The 19857-nt window shown below is 48.7% G+C and overlaps 1 protein-coding gene across 3 annotated transcripts in view; it reads left to right on the forward strand.

Moving 5' to 3' along the window:
* Positions 1 to 19857, forward strand: part of MRPL11 (mitochondrial ribosomal protein L11) — a 206243-nt gene that overhangs the window by 176945 nt on the left and 9441 nt on the right. The window lies entirely within an intron of this gene.

Consider the following 19857-nt stretch of genomic DNA (forward strand, 5'->3'; position numbering starts at 1 on the left):
TCACAGGGCCCCAAGGGAGTTAAGGCCTCAATTGCTAAAAATCCATTACCTTCCGAGAGAGACTCCAGATCCTTAGAAAGGTGGGGAAAAAAGGTATATACCTCGGCTACCTTATCCATGAGGGCCTTAAACTGTCAGTTTCATATGCTAAAATACCAACAGTTTTTGTTATCACAATTGAAAAGTAAAATGTCACAACCTGAACAACCAGACTTGAAGGAGTTGCAGGATTTGATGCATAGTGCAGAACAAGTGGGTAAGCATACCTTACAATGTGGTTTTGATGCTCTAGAGGCCTCATGTAGAGCTGCTGTTGCAGGATCAGTCATACGTAGGCATGCCTGGCTCAAGGAACAAGCCTTACATGATCATGTCAAAGCTAAATTACTAGACGCCCCTCTTCAAAAGGATGTACTATTTGGTGCTAAGGCCGAGGAGGTGTTATGGAAAATGGAGGAAAAGGCTAAATCAATGCAAACTGTGAAATAATTTCTACAGGTACAACCCCCACACTTTAGTAGAAATTGGCCTTCCAAAAACTGGTCCTTTCCTGCTACAGACAGACCCCAAAGAGGCAGATACAGGCGCCCGAGGTGCAGAGGACAATCCCAAGGATCGTTTAGAGGCAGACAGTGGCAAGCTCCTACACAAAGAGGTGGTGAGGATAACTCGCAATCTTTCAGAAAGCAAACCCAATGACTTCCCCTTTGCATGCCAACCAAGTCTCAAATGGCAGCCCCTTAGGAGGAAAGCTGGCATTATTTTCAAAAAATTGGCATATTGTCACCAAGGACAAATGGATCCTGGACATTATAAACAGAGGCTACAAATTCCATTTTCACACCCTTCCAAAAATGAGAGGCATGCCAAACCTGCCACAAAATCAAAGGGCAGAGGCACAAAGGCAAATTACAGATCTCATAAACATGAAAGCTATTCAAGAGGTGCCTACGCACGAACAAGGTCAAGGTTTTTATTCCAGGCTATTTCTGGTGCCAAGGAAGGGAAAAGATTGGAGACCTATTTTGGACCTATCCATCCTAAACACATTTCTACTAGTACCAAAATTCAAGATGCTCACCCTACAGCAACTTCTTCCCTTGCTGGGCAAGGAGTCTTGGCTGGTAACATTGGACTTCAAGGAGGCATACCTGCATGTCCCAATCAGACAAAATTGCAGAAGGTACCTCAGATTTCTTGCAGGTTCAACCCATTATCAATTCTCTGCATTGCCCTTTGGCTCATCTACTGCGCCCAGAGTATTCACGAAGTGCCTGGCATCAGTAATTGCCTACTGCAGACTTCAAGGGATACAAATATACCCCTATTTGGATGACTGCCTGATCCAAGCGGACAGCAAGCGCATTCTTCTGAAACATCTGGCTTATGTAATAATGTTGTTGAACTCTCTGGGATACACAGTCAACAAAAAGAAATCAAAGCTAATACCCTCTCGGAAGATAATTTTCCTGGGTGCCAATTTGGACACAAACACCCAGATGGCCTACCTCACACCAGAGAAGCAGGGGCAACTAATTCAATACTTCAGAACACTAGCAAATTGCACCAGGCTGACTGCAAGGAAAATCCTGCAGGCTCTGGGATTCATGGCATCTTGCATCTTGCTAATCCCATGTGCAAAGCTGCACATGAGGAAACTACAGTGGTACCTGAAAAACATATGGTCTCAACACAGCCACAGTTTGGAAACAATAATACCACTAATTCCATGTCTGCAAAAGGAATTTCTGTGGTGGGCTCAAGCATGTCAAACAAACACAGGCCTTCCATTCAGCAAGCCTCAAGCAAATCAAGTCATCACAACTGATGCCTCGGACTACGCCTGGGGGGCGCACATGACAGATTGGTGCATTCAGGGCAAATGGTCCCAAAAAGAAAAGCACCTTCACATCAATCAAAAAGAAATGCTAGCAGTAATAAATGCTATTATAGCTTTCAAGGACCTTCTACAACCAGGTCAGCTATTGATAAGAACAGACAACACCACAGTTATGTGGTACATAAACAAACAGGGAGGAACACATTCTTACCCCCTATGCAGACTGGCCATGTCACTTTGGAACATGGCCTTGGACTTACAAATGGAACTACAAGCACAGTACTTGCCAGGCAAGGAAAACACGCTGGCAGACAACCTAAGCAGGAATTTGACAGATCCACACGAATGGAAATTGCATCCAAAAGTTTTTACAGAGATAATCCAAGAATGGGGAAGGCCAGACCTAGATCTCTTTGCCTCCCACAAAAATCATCAATTGACAAAATTCTGCTCAAGGATCTTCCATCCAAAGGCCTGGAGAGTGGACGCTCTCTCTTTCAGTTGGACATCAATGACAGTTTATGCCTTCCCACCTCTTCCTCTGCTGCCCAAAGTTCTATTGAAGACCAGAGCAGACAGACCAAAGATGATTCTCCTTGCTCTGGACTGGCCAAGGCAACACTGGTACCCACTCCTGAGGAGCCTGACGCATTCACCACCATGGACCCTGCCTCTAATGCCTCTTCTTCTGACTCAGCACAGCTTCAAAACTCTTCACAGCCAGCTAAAAACACTCAATCTGGCTGCATGGAAGATTCTTTAGCATCACAACAGGCCCTACTCTCCAAGGAGGTGCAGGATGTCATTTTGGAGGCCAGATGGCCATCAACTAGAAAAGCTTACTCCGCAAAATGGAAACGTTTTTGTGTCTGGAATGAGAAAAAGGGCCAGGATCCTGGAAACTGAATTTACCTCAAATACTACAATATTTGGCTGAACTGCTAAGCAGTGGACTTTCTTTCTCCTCCATCAAAATCCATGCCTCAGCCATTTCTGCAGAATACAACACTGATCCTCCTTTATTCTCTCACCCTCTCTTAAGACAGTTCCTCAGAGGGGCTAAGAATTTAAGACCTCCAAGGAAACAACCAATACCTGCTTGGGATCTTAATTTCATTCTGGAAAAACTGACCTTGCCTCCCTTTGAGCCAGCTGCCTCATCAGATTTGCAATATTTGTCCTGGAAAACAGCCTTCCTTCTGGCTATCACCTCAGCTCGTAGAGTTTCAGAACTACAAGCTCTCATGGCTGTACAGCCTTTTATCATCTTCCATCAGGACAGAGTTTCCTTACGAACCAACCTGTCCTTTATGCCTAAAGTGTTATTCAGGGTAGCTTTAAATCAGGCCATACATTTACATACTTTTTATCCTAATCCTCAAAACAAAGGGGAGAGATTGCTACATTCCTTGGACATCCACAGACAACAGCATTATTATTTGGACAGAACAAAGCCTTTCAGAAAATCAGAACAACTCTTTGTGGCCTATGCGGTAGGAGCTCAAGGAAAGCCAATTTCCAAACAGACAGTCTCAAAATGGATAGCCCACTGCATACGTTTTTGCTATTCCTTTCATGGCAAAACTGTACCTACAGACATTAGAACTCATTCCACCAGGGCCACAGCCACCTCTGCAGCCTTCCTCAGAGGAGTTCCTACCAAGGATATTTTGGAAGCAGCCACTTGGAGTTCTGTGCATACCTTCTCCAAGCACTACAACCTACCATTATACTCCAAATCTAGAGCAGGCTTTGCCACTGCAGTGTTGCAGGGCATTTTGGCTCCTCCTAGTTCCACCTAGTGCCTACCACCCCTTTCTTAGCTTTGGGATTCTACCCATCTGTTATGACTGCAGCTGTATGCACAATGAACATAGTACAGTTTTGTACCTACCGTAAATGTAGATGTTCGAGTGCTAATACAGCTGCAGTCCAGGTTTCCCTCCCTCCTTCCCCTCTTGGGACAGGCCTATAGGCTGACACATCCTCATACTACTTGATTGGGGTATTCATTTATGATGTATTTGCTTGCAACTACTGTATTTTGGTTATATTGCACTGCATTATTACACAAATTTATGTATTGCCTTCCTTCTGGGGGCACCTGACATCTGGGGCAAGAAAAACTGAAGAAAATGGCGTCGGCTGGTTCCTTTATACCCCTGTCGCACTGACGTCAGGGAAGAAGCGACGACAACCGACGCCGGACCTAGACTTTGGAATTCGGCCGACAGACGGCAGGAGAGCCCATCTGTTATGACTGCAGCTGTATTAGCACTCGAACATCTACATTTATGGTAGGTACAAAACTGTACTTTTCCTCTTTGGATGCATTGGCCTCAGCTCCTCCAGCAGTTTCTCAAACACCCCCCCCCCCAGGCTGGGACTCACCCTCCCACTAGACCTGTTGAAGGGGAGGTTAAAGGAAAGGACAAGAGGAATAAGGACAGAGATAAGAGAGGGGATAGGCCCCACAAGAGGTCTCCAGAGCGGGAGCCCTTCCCTAGCCCACCATCTAAAGTGTCTAGACCTACATCTCGGCTCCACTCCCCGGGGTTCTCCCTGGAACCGATGGAGACCTTGGATCCAAGGCCTTCATCTAGGTCGTCGCAACGACCAGCCAGATCCGAGTCAGTTGCCTCCTCGTGCTCGACTCTGAGAGTATCGGAGTTGGATATGGACAGGATGATGAGATTTTTTCGGACCCAAATCCAAATGGGAGTCTTACCATGCCCCTCTGCCTCTGCGGGAGGGGGACCTCCATGCCCTTCTTTCATCCAATGTCTCCTTCCCCGAACCGGCCTGCAGTTTCTGTGGTTATGGATCCGAGGAGCTGGGGGTTCGGTGCCGACGGTTCCTCCAACTTCGCCAGCAATTTCCTTGAGTTCCTCGAATCAGACCAGTTCAGATCATAGCAACTCTTGGGGCCGAGGACGGGGAGTCGGATACGAGGAGATGGAGGTATCTTCGGCTCCGACTTTGTCATATCTGAGCCATTCCTTCGGAACTTCGGCTACTCCTACCTCGGCCCCGATCCTCACAGTGGACCTGGGGAGAGCTTCCTCCTTGTTGGGTGTTAAGGAGGTACGCTCTCCATTGGCATTTGACATGGTGGAGAGGGCTCTCTCCCAAAGATAGAGACCCCAGCCTATTTCCTTGGATTCCGCCAAGACTCCGTTGGATTCGGTTATGACTCCCTTCAGCTTGTCCCAGGGACAGCCTGTGCTAGAGGACGCCCAGCTGGTTCCTCTGGAGTCCCACTGAAGAGGGTCCCCGTAAGCACACGTGTAAAAGAAGGCACCTGGACTAACCAGAGTCCTTGACAGAAGATACTGATTTAGATGGAGAAGGTTCCCCCAGGTCACCTCCCGAGGATATCCCCTTTGGAGACATCATGGAGATCCTCTGCCAGAGGGGAGGTTGGTCAGCCTCAAAACCTTCTATGGATGAGTCAGTGTTCCTGGAGGCGTTTGGCATGGGCCCATCTACATCCTGGGTGTCCCCTCCTGCAGATCCCTTAGTGAATCTTATCACCACACGGGCATGAAAGGAGCCTGACACCATAGAGCCGATACCAAAATGCCTGGACAGGATTCTCTCTCCACCCTCAGACAGGCCTAGTACAAAGGATCCCTGGTGGATGCTATGGTAGTTGCAGCAGCCACCAAGAGGGAACTGGCACAGGAGAGTTCCTCGGTACACCCTCTGGACAAGGAGTCCAGGGCGGTGGATCGATTTGTGAAGTGACTGTTTTCTTCAACGACGTTTTCCATTCGAGCGCTGAATTATTTGGCACACGTCATACGACTGCAGCGAGACCTAGTCACGGAGTTCACGGAGTCACCCCCAGAGTCTTTGTCGCTGGACAAGTGTCTGTTCTCCACAAAAATGTCGACTCTCAAATCAGTATCGAACATGTCCATGCATCTCCTTTCCCATGCCACGGAAGGCACGGTGAGGAAGGCCGGGACCAGCGTGGCTATGAGGCGACACGCTTGGCTCAGACTGTGTCAGTTTGCGGACCCTTTCAAGGCGTCTTTCACAAATGCTCCCTTTGATGGTTCTTCTCTTTTTGGGAAGACAGTACATGACACTCTGGTCTAGAGCAAAAAGGATGGGAAGACTTTGTCTGCCGTTGGAGTCCGCTTCTCTAGCCCTCAAAGATCCTTTTCTAGGAATCGGAGAGGGCAAAAGAAGATGTTTTGAAAATCACTGTTTTCCCGGGACTCTCAGGACAACTCATCCCCTAGAGGCAGAGGGGGACAAGACAGACGCCACCCCAGAGGCAGAGGGGGGGCCGAGGAACTTTGGGTCTAGGGAGACCTTCCCGGACAGGCCCACGCAGCAGCCCTGAGGGGTTGCCCGACTGTCCTACTCTGGAGACAGTCGGGGAAGATTAGCATTGCACCCAACAGCTTGGGAGTCCAGAACTGCGTACCATTGGGTGCTTCAAATAATATCCAGAGGCTACACCATCCCATTCGTTACCCCTCCCGTCCAACCAAAGCACCTCCCAGATGTCCCACCTGTTCAAAGGGAGGTGGCAGTGCCAGAAATTTCCAAGCTGTTTCGCAAACGAGCCATCGAACCGGTCCCCCCAGATCAGTCCGGATCAGGCATTTACTCCAGGTTCTTTTTAGTGCCAAAAAAGATGGGGGACCTCAGGTCCATTTTGGACCTGTCAACCCTGAAGCTGGCTGTAGCCAAGCAGAAATTCCGGATGGTCACCCTACAGTCCATTCTACCTTATCTTCGAGAATGCAATTGGATGTGCTCGATAGACCTCCAGGACGCTTATTACCACATCAAGATTCTTAGAAGCTCCAGGAGATTCCTTCGCTTCCAGCTGGGAGCCAATCATTTCCAGTTCAGAGCCCTACCCTTCATAGGTGCATAGGTTGGTACTAGGCTAATTTTTTTCCACAATATTTACTTCTCTGGGCCCCTGTCTAGCAGGGTAAAAAATAAACGGCCTCTGCAAGGCTCGAACCCAGGACCCTGCACACCATAGACAAAGTGATTTACCACTAAGCCATGCCAGATACATTCAGTCTCACCACAGTCCCCAGGGTGTTTACCAAGGTAATGGCAGTCGTAGCAGCTCACCTGAGGCTTCAGGGGATTCAGGTATTTCCTTACCTAGACGATTGGCTCCTCGCTGCTTCCACCAAGCATCTTCTTTGCATGGTCAGAGACTCCCTCCTTCATCTTGCAGTCCAGCTAGGGATTGCTATCAATGTTTTCAAGTCCCTCTTGGTCCCGGTGCAGATCTTGGACTTTATCAGGGCATGGCTGGACACCCTCCAATTGAAAGTCTTCCTAACTCTAGACAGGGTCCAGAGCCTATGGGCCCATATATCAGTGATCCTTGGCCCCAGGCTACCAAAGGCAGGCGACGTTCTCCGAGACCTAGGCTCTATGGCCGGAGCAATCTTGATCCTTCCTTGTGCGCGTCTTCACATGCGTGTTCTTCAGTGGACTCTGGCAGTACAGTGGTCTTGGCTAGATCTCCCCATGGACTATCCAATTCAAATCAGCAAAGCCTGCAGGGTGTCACTTCTCTGGTGGCTCCAGTCACCGAAGATCTTAGCAGGATGGACATTTGTTTCACTCACAGCCCAAGCCACAGTGACCACAGATGGCTCCCAGTTCAGGTAGGGGGGCATTATTTGGGGAGGACGGTCCAAGGCACGTGGTCCCAGACCAAGACCAGATTGCATGTTAGTGTTCTGGAGATGAGAGCAGTGCTTTTAGCGTTGCAAGCCTTTCACACTGTTCTTCCCCCGGGGACGATTTCAGTTCAGTCAGACAACATGTCGGTTGTCTGGTACATCAACAAACAGGGGGGAACCAGATCTTTACCCTCTCTGTCGCGAGGCTATGAGAGTGTGGGAATGGGCTATATCCACCAATCTATTTCTGATTGCAACGCATATCCCGGTACACTCCAACACTTTAGCGGATAGATTGAGTTGGGCTATTCTAATGCCATACGAGTGGTCTCTGAAACCATCAATAGCGGAGGTGATCTTCCTTGTGTGGGATCAGCCTTGCTGCGATCTCTTTGCATCTCCTTCCAATGCAAAGTGCAGCGAGTTCTTCGCTCTGATCCCCTCACCAGGGGATCCACCCAGAGGTGCTCTAGTCCATGCTTGGCCTCCCGGGTTACTCTATGCTTATCCCCCAATCTGAAGTAGTTACTTCATTTGATCTGCAACCTGTGGGTAGTTGGATCCGACCTCGGATCCGAACCGGCAGCTTTCCAAGCTTCAAGATCCGAGCTCCTAGCTCCTCCCCCCTACCCATAATCCCTTACTACCAACCACATTACCTCAGATCGTTTTTTGCCGCGGCTAAAGACAGTTGCTTCTTAGTGAGGAGCTCCTGGCCTGGTGAGATTGTTCCTTTTTCTATAGCTATTTCTAGTTTTAAATTGTGTGTGTGTTGTTTTACTGTCGAATCCTTCAAAACCCACTTTAAAAAAAAAAAACTCTTTTTTCCTTAGTTTAAATTTGTCTCTCCCCCTCCCCCCCCTTAGTGTTTGGGTGTGTGTGTGAGAGAATTTATGGCTGAGTCTAAGGCTATATTTTCAAAATGTACTGAGTGTGGCCACAAGCTTTCCCCAGCTGATGGCCACACTCAGTGTGTTTTATGTCTGGGGGCAGCACATTTGTCGGAGGCCTGCCAAATTTGTGCGGCCTTCAACCCTCGGGCACTTAGGGCAGGAAGAACAGGCTGATCCTGGCGGGAAAACTCCCTCAGGAATCGGCTTCTTCTTCCTCTCCCAGCCGGGTTCAAGCTACTCCTGTAGCTTTGGCGCCGGCTACTCCCTTAGCTGTACCCGGGACTCAACCTCCCTTATCGGGTACTAGCTCTGTGGAGTCTGGTTCTTCTTCCCACAAGGAGAAGAAGAAACATAGAGAGAGAGGGGGCCATACTTCAAAGAGGCGGGCCGAGTCTCATCCCTCTGCTCCGCCTGAAAAGATTTTGAAGTCCCCTGAGAAGGTCTTCGGATCCTTGTCCTCTTGGCTCCGTTCACTTTCCTTTTCTCCGGAGCCAGAGGAAGAGGATAGGTCTCCCTCAAGGTCTTCGAGGCGGCCCTCCCAGCCTGCCTCGACTACCTCCTCGCGGTCTACTAGAAGCATCTCCGAAGCGGACATGGATCGGATGATGCGAAGATTTTTACAGACCCAGATGCAGATGGGGATGCTCTTGCCTCCCCCCCCCCTTGGGAGGGAGTGCAGCCCCCATTTTTGCCCCGATCGCTCCTTCTCTGACCCGTTTTCGGGTCTCTGAGTTGTCGGATCCAGGCCCTTTCGGATCCGGGGATACGTCAGCGCCGACAGGGATAGTGTCTTCGCCGACTATACCTTCGAGCTTGTCGGATCCAAGCTCTCAGGGCCGAGGGTTAAGCATCGGATCCGAGGGGGTGGTTGTGTCTTCGGTGCCGATTGGAGCGGAGCACACCACTACCTCGGGTCCGATTGCTTCGGCTCCGACCCCGATCCTATCCTCTGAGCCTTGGAGGTTGCTTTCTCAGGCTGGTGACAGTGAATCTCCCTCTGCTTTTGAGGTGATGCAGAGGGTACTGTCGAGGTCATCCAGGTCCCCGACCGGGTTTTCGGATCCACCCCTGCCCCCACTGTATCAGGGTCTGTCTTCGATCATCCATCCATCTGGACAGCCTGCCCAAAGCCTCCAGTTAGTTCCTAGGGAGGAACACCACCCGGTGGATGAGCCCTCTTCGGACAGCCCCGCTGAAGAGGTGCCTCGGAAGCACCAGTGCAAAAGGAGGCACCTGGACTCCCCAGAGTCTATTACCACGGATACGGATTTGGATGATACGGAGTGTTCCCCAAGGTCACCCCCCCCGAAGATGTCTCATTTGGAGACATCATGGAAATGTTGCGTATAAGAGGGGGGTGGTCTGCCCAAAAGCCCTCCCTGGACGAGTCCGTATTTCTGGAGGCCTTTGAGGCAGGCCTATCTACCTCCTGGGTGTCCCCCCCAGCCAACCCCTTGGTGGACTTAATTACCACCAGGGCTTGGAAGGAGCCCGACACCATGGAGCCTATCCCTAGACACCCAGATAAGGTCCTCAGCCCTCCTTCTGATAGACCTTCTTGGTCCAAAGGCGCGCTGGTTGATGCTATGTTGGTGGTGGTGCCCACTAAGAAAGAACTTGCCCAAGAAAGTTCTTCGGTCCATCCGCCGGACAAGGAGTCCCGGGCTTTGGACAGTATTGGGAAGCGGATGTTTGCTTCAGCGACCTTTGCCATAAGGTCGCTGAACTACATGGCACACACCATCAGGCTACAGCGTGACTTAATTAAAGAATACGCTGCAGCCCCTCCGGAGTCCATCTCGGTCCCAGACAAAAAGGTTTTTGAGACTCGAATGGCCACTCTAAAGTCCATATCAAATACATCTATGCGGCTTCTTTCCCTTGCCACGGAAGGAGCCGCTAGAGCTAGCGGAGCGGGAGTAGTCTTGCGACGGCACTCCTGGCTCCGCCTTTGCGACTTCACGGATCCCTTCAAGGCGTCCTTCGCGAACACCCCTTACGATGGTTCAGCCTTATTTGGCTCATCAGTTCGCAACACGCTTGTCCAAAGCGAAAAAGATGGGAAGACGCTGTCGGCCGTCGGAGTCCGCTTCTCTAACCCCCAAAGATCCTTCTCCAGGAATCAGAGGGGCAAAAGAAGCTGTGGTTCTGTAAATCTCAGCATTCCCGTCCCGCTGCGGACAACTCATCCTCTAGAGGCAGAGGAGGACAAGGTGGATGCCGGCCCAGAGGCAGATGGGGCCCGCGTAACTCCGGGTCTAGAGAACCTTTCTCGGAGGGACCCGCGCAACAGCCCTGAGGGTTTGCCCGACTGTTCCTCTCTGGAGGCAGTCGGGGGGCGATTATCGGAGCACCTGTCAAATTGGGAGTCCATTACAAACGATCGATGGGTGCTCCGGATAATATCCAGAGGTTACACGATACCGTTCTCGCACCCCCCTCCCAAACCCAAACATCTCCCCGATGTTCCACCCCATCAAAGGGAGTCTGCAACTCAAGAAATTTCAGAGTTGCTAAGAAAAAGAGCCATCCAGCCCGTCCCCCCAGATCAATCCGGATTGGGTTATTACTCCAGATTCTTCTTGGTGCCAAAGAAAACAGGGGACCTCAGACCCATCCTAGACCTCTCCTCCCTGAACCTGTTCATACCCAAGGAAAAGTTCCGGATGGTCACCCTCCAATCTATTCTCCCCCTTCTGCAGGAGAATGACTGGATGTGCTCGTTGGACCTCAAAGATGCGTACTACCATATACTAATGGACAGACGATCCAGGAGGTTCCTCCGCTTCCGGCTAGGAGCCAGTCATTATCAGTTCATGGTTCTTCCATTTGGCCTAACCTCAGCCCCCAGAGTGTTTACCAAAGTCATGGCAGTGGTTGCAGCCCACCTGAGACTCCAGGGCATTCAGGTATTCCCTTACCTGGACGACTGGCTCCTCACCGCCCCCAACAAGCATCTTCTGGTTACGGCGAGAGATTACGCCCTATCTCTGTTTGGTCATTTGGGCATTTCAGTGAATCTAAAGAAATCCTGCCTGTGCCCCACTCAAGCCCTAGAATTCATAGGGGCCAGGTTGGATACTCGAATCTCCAGAGTGGTTCTGACATCGGTCAGACTGAACAGTTTGTCTTGCCAAGTCTTGGACATTCTTTGGAGCCGCGCTCCTCCAGCAGAATTAGTCCTGAGGGCGTTAGGGTCTATGTCGGCAGCGATCGGCCTCTCTCTCCATGCCCGTCTGCGAATGAGAGTGTTACAATGGACTCACCAGGTCCAATGGTCACTATCGGTCCATCCCTTGGACATGCCGATTCCTCTGAGCAGGGCATGCAGGGACTCCCTACTTTGGTGGTTACAGACTCGAGAACTCAAAGAAGGGAGACCCTTTGTGATTCCCCCAGTCAAAGCCACGTTGACCACGGAAGCTTCCTGCCTCGGGTGGGGTGGGCATTGCGCAGGCAAGTCCGTCCAAGGCACGTGGACTTCTCTAGAGACTGCATTGCATATCTGCGTCCTAGAGATGAGGGCAGTGCTGTTGGCGTTGCAGGCTCTCCATCACCTTATACCTCTGGGGACTATTGCAATCCAGACAGACAACATGTCCGTTGTCTGGTATATAAACAAACAGGGAGGGACCAGGTCTTACCCCCTGTGTCGAGAAGCCATGAGAGTGTGGGAATGGGCTATTTCCACCAACCACTTTCTGATAGCAACGCACATTCCGGGGCAGTCCAACATGTTAGCAGACAGCTTAAGTCGGGTGTTTCTCAGCCCTTACGAGTGGTCTCTGAATTCCTCTGTCGCGAAGCAGATATTCCTCAAATGGGGTCAACCTCGCTGCGATCTTTTTGCCTCTCCCCTAAACTCAAAATGCAGCAATTACTTCGCGATAGTTACCCCCAGAGGGGAATCCCCCCAGGGACACTCTGGTTCATGCTTGGCCGCCCGGTCTCCTTTATGCGTATCCTCCCCTTCCTCTGATGATGAAATTCATCCAGAAAGCCTGTCTGTTGGGGAGCAAAGTGATTCTCATTGCCCCATTCTGGCCTCGACAAGTCTGGTTCCCCTTTCTGCAGTCTCACAGTGTGGCCCCCCCATGGGTTCTGGATCCCAGACCAGACCTAATCTCGCATCCGACGAGATGCCACACTCCGAACCTGGTCAACCTCAAGCTCACGGCCTGGTTGATCCAGTTCCGTTAATGGCAAGGACTCCCGGTATCTCGTCCCCGGTTAAGGCCATTCTGGTGGCAGCTCGTAAGCCATCCACCAGAAAGCTCTACAACAGTAAATGGAAATGCTTTTCCATCTGGGCAAAGGATAAGGACTTAGATCCCTTTACTGCTCCTATTCCCACTATCCTGGACTTCCTATCCCTCCTTTTTAGGCAGGGAGCTAGTGCGTCCACCATTAAAGTCCAACTTGGAGCCATCTCCCATTATCATATGGGGGATGGCATAAATTCTTTGGCATCAGCAAAGATATGCAAAACCTTCTTAAAAGGCATGTTTCTCTTAAAGCTTCCCATTAAGCCGGCTATTCCTCCATGGGATCTTACCTTGGTCTTACAAACATTAACAGGACCACCTTTCGAACCGGCGGCCTCAGTACCTTTAAAATTCTTATCTTGGAAAACGGCCTTCTTGGTTGCTATTACCTCAGCCAAGCGGGTTGCAAGCTTTGTGCGTTAAGTATCCATACCTTATTTTTCACAAAGATAGGGTGGCCCTCAGGACTAATCCTTCTTTTCTACCCAAGGTAGCCACAGAGACTAATATTAATCAGTCTATTAATCTCCCTGTTTTCTTCCCGAGTTTCCAAAACAAAGGTGAATACATATTGCACAAATTGGATGTGCACAGACAACTACGTTTTTACTTGCATAGGACTAAAGATTTTTGCAAGTCAGACCAGTTGTTTGTTTCTTATGCTAAGTCAGCTATGGGCAAACTGATTTCTAAGGTGACAGTGGCAAATTGGATCTCTCAATGTATTAGACAAGCATACATTTCAGCTGGGAAGCCAGCTCCGATTGCCGTCAAGCATTCTACTAGATCTGTGGCTACCTCAACAGCTTTTTGGTCTAGAGTTCCAGTAGATGATATTTGTTCAGCAGCTACCTGGTCTTCTTCCCACACGTTCATTTCTCATTACAAGCTGGACATGATCTCCAGAAGTAGGGCTTCCTTTGGCTCCGCGGTGCTTCAGAATATCCTTCCTTAGGGACCACCCAGGGCCTTTAGGTAAGCTGGGGACTCTGTCCCACAGGTTGCAGATCAAATGAAGTAACTACTTCAGATAAAGAAGTTATGTACTCACCATAACGTTCCATCAGAGTAGATACTTCATTTGTCTGCAACCGACCCCCCCCCGCCATCCCCGAACCTCGGTAATCTGTTGTTCTTTGGAGAATTTCTTCTCCGTCTTTAGCTTATAGGGCAAAATAACCGATCTGAGGTAATGTGGTTGGTAGTAAGGGATTATGGGTAGGGGGGAGGAGCAAGGAGCTCGGATCTTGAAGCTTGGAAAGCTGCCGGTTCGGATCCGAAGTCGGATCAGACTACCCACAGGTTGCAGACAAATGAAGTATCTACTCAGATGGAACGTTATGGTGAGTACATAACTTCTTTTTACCTCTCATTCTGAAGTTTCTTCAGAAAGCTTGCCGACTGGGGTACAAAGTGATCCTCATTGCCCCGTTCCGGCCTCGTCAGGTGTGGTTCCCCTTCCTCTGGTCTCATATTCTAGCTCCTCCTTGGATTCTGGATCCTTGCCTGGATCTCATCTCTCATCCCTCGGGCACTTGTCTGCCCAACCTGGACAGCCTCAAGCTGGCTGCTTGGTTGCTCCAGTTCCCTTGATTGCCAGGACTCCCGGTCTTTCATCTTCAGTAAAAACTATTCTGGTGGTGTCCCATAAGGCCTCCACTAGGAAGATTTACCGCAGTAAATGGAAACAATTCTCTATTTGGGCTTCTCAGAGGAATGTAGATCCCGTTACAGTCCCTGTTCCTGCAGTGTTGGATTTTTAGCCAATATTTTCCAACAAGGGGATAGTTCCTCCACGGTGAAAGTGCAACTAGCAGCTATCTCGAATTTCTATGTTGGTGAAAACATGAATGCTCTGGCCTCTTCGAGACTGTGTAAGGATTTTCTTAAAGGCACCTTTCTTTTACGCCCCCCGATTAAGGACTCTGTTCCTCCTTGGGACCTTACCTCCTTGGGACCTTACCCTGGTTCTGCAGGCGTTAGTTGCTCCTCCCTTTAAACCTGCAGCATCAGTAGATTTGAAGTTCTTATCCTGGAAGACATCCTTCCTAGTGGCCATTACGTCGGCTAGGAGGGTTTTTGAGATTCAAGCTTTGTCTGCCGTGCCCCCTTACTTGATCTTCCATAAGGACAGGGTCTCGCTCCGCACGAACCCTTCTTTCTTACCAAAAGTAGCTTCTGAATCAAACATTAACCAGACTATTAACCTGCCTGTTTTCTTTCCAAATTTTCAGAACAAGGGTGAATATAAGCTGCATTTGCTAGATGTTCATAGACTGATTCATTTTTATTTACACAGAACAAAGCCCTTTTGTAAGTCTGACCAGTTATTCGTGTCCTTCTCTAAACCCTTTCTGGGCAAAGCCATCTCCAAGGTTTCCTTAGCTAGATGGATTACACAATGTATTTTGCAAATTTATAAAGACAAAGGTCTGTCCCCGCCTGGTCCTGTTAAAGTTCATTCTACCAGATCTATGGCGACTTCTGCTGCTTTTTGGTCTAGGGTTTCACTGGATGAGATCTGTGCAGCAGCAACTTGGGCAAGGTCACATACCTTCATTTCTCATTATAAGTTGGATTTGGTCTCCAGAGGGAGAGCATCCTTCGGCTCTGCGGTGCTCAGGAATATCCTTCCATGAAGGCCTCCCAGGAGTTTGAGTAGCTGGGGACTCTGTCCCACAGGTTGCAGATAAAATGAAGTTAACTACTTCAGATAAAGAAGTTATGTACTCACCATAACGTTCCATCTGAGTAGTTGTACTTCATTTTTCTGCAACTGTCCCGCCATCCTTCCCCCAAACCTGTTCAAGGTTTGTGATAAAATTGAGTTGCTGATTGATTGAATAGTGGCAAACTCAATCTGAGGGAAGGTAGGAGATGGTGATGGGTTATGGGTAAGGGGGAGGAGCTTAGCAGATGCTTGAAAAGTTGCCGGCTCGGATCCGAATACCCACAGTTTGCAGAAAAATGAAGTATAACTACTCAGATGGAACGTTATGGTGAATACATAACTTCTTTTTTTCATGTGAAGCAACTGAGAGCAATAGCTTCAGGTTTCCATAGCAGTGGAACAGTCAGTACATGAAGCTGTGTTGGGACAGCAGTGATCAAGTGACAAAGTACAACCAGTAGCTGAGGTGCTAGGTTAATTTTATGCCTACCTAACTAATAGTGACAAGGATTAACAGATAATCTAACCCAACAGATCCAGGTGCAGTATGTAGAGCAATAAGTAGCTGCGGAGAGTCCGAATGAATAGTTCCAGATGCAAGAACAGTAAAGCAAATAGTTACAGTACAGTAATAGCAGAAGAATTAGCAGAGTTAGTCAAGGAATATTAGATAGTCAAATGCAGCAGTCTGTAGTGCTATACAAACAGTAGCTTTAAATGCTGTAACAGGGCAGTAGTCAGTAACAAACATTAATGCACAGTGATCATGTTGTGAAATCCTTAACTGAAGTAATAAGTCAGTTTGGTTTGTATCTACTCATTATCAGTAATTTGCAGTGGTATCATGTTACCTAAAACTAGTATTAACAGCAGTGCAGTATTCCCTCAGATACGGCCAGTAGTGAACAACAGTACAACAGCAACATGCCACCACAGTACAGTATCATTTAAATACAATAACACTACAATCTGCAGAACAGCAGCATTAGATGTTCTTCATCTCACATTGCTGCAGTCCTAACACTTGGGTAGTCCGCTGTCCCTCGGTCGGCCCGAATATCAGAGTATAAGGCTGACGTCGGTCAGGGCGCATTTGACTGACATCAGAACGTCAGGGTACAAATGCGCATGACCGACGTCATATCCTCAGTCTTTTTTGCCGCATGGTCCGATGCAGAAGCAGTGTTGCAAGTGCCGTTCGGCGTTCTGAAATTTTTCGAATTCAGAGTTTCAGACCGAAGTCAGAGTTGGTTAAGTACCCGTTGGGGAATATTTTGTTTTTCTTGCCTCAGTGGTTTACCGGATGTCAGAAAAAGTGAATAACTTTATTTCTTGTGGGAAACAGATACCGCATAGGGATTACCATAATTTGTGTATACCTTGTTTGGGACCTGAGCACGACGTTGTTGGGTGCCGCTTTGTGCTAGGTTCAATAAACGCACTATAAAGCGGAGGTTGGATTGTGCCAGGTTGGTCTTTGGGAAGCGGTGCAATTACAAAATGCCGCCGGATGCTCCGACGCCGGCTTCCTCAAAGAAGCGCAAGGACAAGGCTGTTAAACCTAGGTTAGAGGAGTCGTCCCGAACCGGACGCCGGTTCTTTAGAGGCGCCAGTGGAACCGTGGTTCCGACGGAGGCCTCTCTGGAGTCCCAGGGAGAAACTCTGCTTTTACAGGATGTGGCCTCACAGGAGGCAAGTCAGGCTACAGGGGCTTCTCAGGTTACTTTACTCCCTCCCTTCCTAAGGTGTCTAGGCCCTCTTCTGCTTCCAAGGCATCTCCAAGAGGCAGGTCTAGTTTAACTGCAGTGGGTGTCACTCCTAGTTCTTCAGGTGCAGAGCCCAAGAAGCACATGCTTAAAATGGCAGAAGATTTAATTACTTTAATTAGAGGCTCTATGCCCTCCTGATAAGAGGCCTAGGATGGAGCCAGTGTTGGGGATTATGAGCAGGCTTCAGATGTGTCTGAGTCTTCGGTTGAAGATTTGCAGGAGTATTCTCATTATTCTGATTCTGATGTTGATGATTCTACTCCTTCTGCTTCTCCTCCTGAGGATTTTTCTTTTTCAGAGACCCTTCACCCATGAGAGAGCACTTTAAATGGGAGGGTCAGGACTTCTCTGACTCTAGGAAAAGGCTTAGGAATTTTTGTTTTACCCCAGCATAGGCCTTTGGCTATACCTCCTGTTTTGACTGTGGTGGAAGATGTGTTTGCAGAGGCTTCTCTTAATCCTGATTCCTTGCCTCCTGCTCCTGTTAAACCAGATAGGTATTACAGGGTGCCTGAAGCTCATAAGTATCTTTTAAGAGTCCTAGGGCAGACCCAGAGACTGTTAGCCAGGGGCCCAAGGGTGTTAAGGCTTCTGTTGTCAAGAATCCGGTTCCTGCAGATAAAGAGGCCAGGGCCTTGGATAGATGGGGAAAGAAAGTTTATACTTCTTCCACCCTAGCCATGAGAGCTTTGAATTGCCAGTTTCATATGTTAAAATATCAAAATTATCTGCTTTCACAGTTGAAATCTAAGGTTGATGCTCTGGCGGAAGGTATTGATTGTAAAGAGTTACAGGATTTAGTGCATGTTTCTGAACAGGTGGGTAAGCATTCTTTGCAATGTGGTTTTGATGCTGTACAGGCCTCCTCTAGGGTGGCTGCCACTGGGTCAGTTCTTCGCAGGCATGCCTGGCTGAGGGATCAAAATTTATCTGACCATGTTAAAACTAGGATTTTGGATGCCCTTTGCAATCTGATGTCTTGTTTGGTTCTCCTGTTGAGGCAGTTTTAAAGAAAATGGAAGACAAGGCTAAGTCTATGCAGACTGTTAAAGTTTTTGCAGGTTCAGCCTCCAAAGTTTAGTAGAAATTGGCCTACTAAGGGGTGGACGATCCTTCTTATGATTCCCAGTCTAGGGGTAGATCTAGACGTGGCAGGGGCAGAGGTCAGGGCTCTTTAGGCCTAGAACAGGGAGTTCTCCTGCACAGTCTTCGAAAGTGAGGGCAGGGTCAGTCCTTTCGTAAACAGACCCAATGACCTACCTTTTCAGCTGCCAGAGCCTTCTCGCCTGGCGGCACCTTTGGGAGGAAGGCTGGCACTTTTCAAAGAAAATTGGAGTTTGATTACCCAAGACAAATGGGTACTGGATATCATACATCACGGTTACAGGTTTTATTTCCATACCTTGCCTCCTTTCAAAGGCATGCCAGACATTCCTCCTCCACAAAGGATGGAGGCTCACAAGCAAATTACACTGTTACTCCAAATAGGGGCCATACAGCCAGTTCCCATGCCAGAAAGGGGCCTAGGATTTTATTCTCGCCTGTTCCTAGTACCAAAGAAGGGGAACACGTGGAGACCAATTTTGGATTTATCCATCCTCAACACTTATCTGGACATTCCCAAGTTCAAAATGTTGACGTTGCAGCAGCTTTTACCTCTGCTGGGCAAAGATCATTGGATGGTAACTTTGGATCTCAAGGAGGCTTACCTACATGTTCCTATCAGACTAAGTTGCAGGAAGTATCTGCTGAGCTGGGAATTCTCACTATCAGTTCTCTGCATTGCCCTTTGGCTTATCTACTGCGCCCAGAGTGTTCACGAAAGTTCTGGCTCCAGTGATAGCTTTCTTCAGGCTAAAAGGAATACAAATCTATCCTTATTTGGACGACTGCCTGATTCTGGCTCAAGAAAGGGAAGAGCTTCTTCATCATTTGGAATATGTGATAGCAGTGCTAAGATGCCTAGGGTATTCTGTGAACGAAATAAAGTCCAGTCTAGTACCCTCTCAGGACATGTGCTTTCTGGGTGTGAGACTGAATACAGCATCCCAGATGGCCTTTTAACCCCGGACAAACAAAAGAGTCTTTCCCTTTACTTCCATCAACTATCTCATCAGTCCGGGTTGACTGCAAGGACAGTCCTTCAAGCCTTAGGGTTCATGGCATCTTGTATTCTGGTGCTTCCCAATGCCAAACTGCATATGAGGAAGCTACAATGGTATCTCAAAAATGTATGGACACAGCACTGCCAGGATCTGGACACTGTCATTCAAATAATACCTTGCATTCAAAAGGAATTTTTGTGGTGGGCTCAGGAATGTCACCTAAACAAGGGACTCTCTGTGACCCGCCAGAGGCGAGTCAGATTTTAACGACAGATGCCTCAGACAAAGCTTGGGGAGCTCATCTGAATGGAAAGTGGATACAAGACAAGTGGCCTGCCAGACTACAACATCTGCATATCAACATGAAGGAGATGTTAGCAGTCCAGTTTGCATTAATAGCTTTCAAGGAATTACTTCTTCCAGGGCAGGTGTTGATTCTAACAGACAACACAACTGTCATGTGGTACATCAACAAGCAAGGGGGAACGCATTCTTATCCTCTATGCAGGCAAGCGATGATTTTGTGGGAGACTGCTCTCAGTTTACAGCTCAATCTTCAGGCAAGGTTTCTGCCAGGAGCACAGAACTCCTTAGCAGATGTATTAAGCAGACAAATCATGGATCCCCACGAGTGGAAACTGG

The sequence above is a fragment of the Protopterus annectens genome, chromosome 7.part0 (genome assembly GCF_019279795.1).
Source record: "Protopterus annectens isolate FY-2018-M chromosome 7.part0, PAN1.0, whole genome shotgun sequence".
Taxonomy (NCBI): Eukaryota; Metazoa; Chordata; order Ceratodontiformes; family Protopteridae; genus Protopterus; species Protopterus annectens.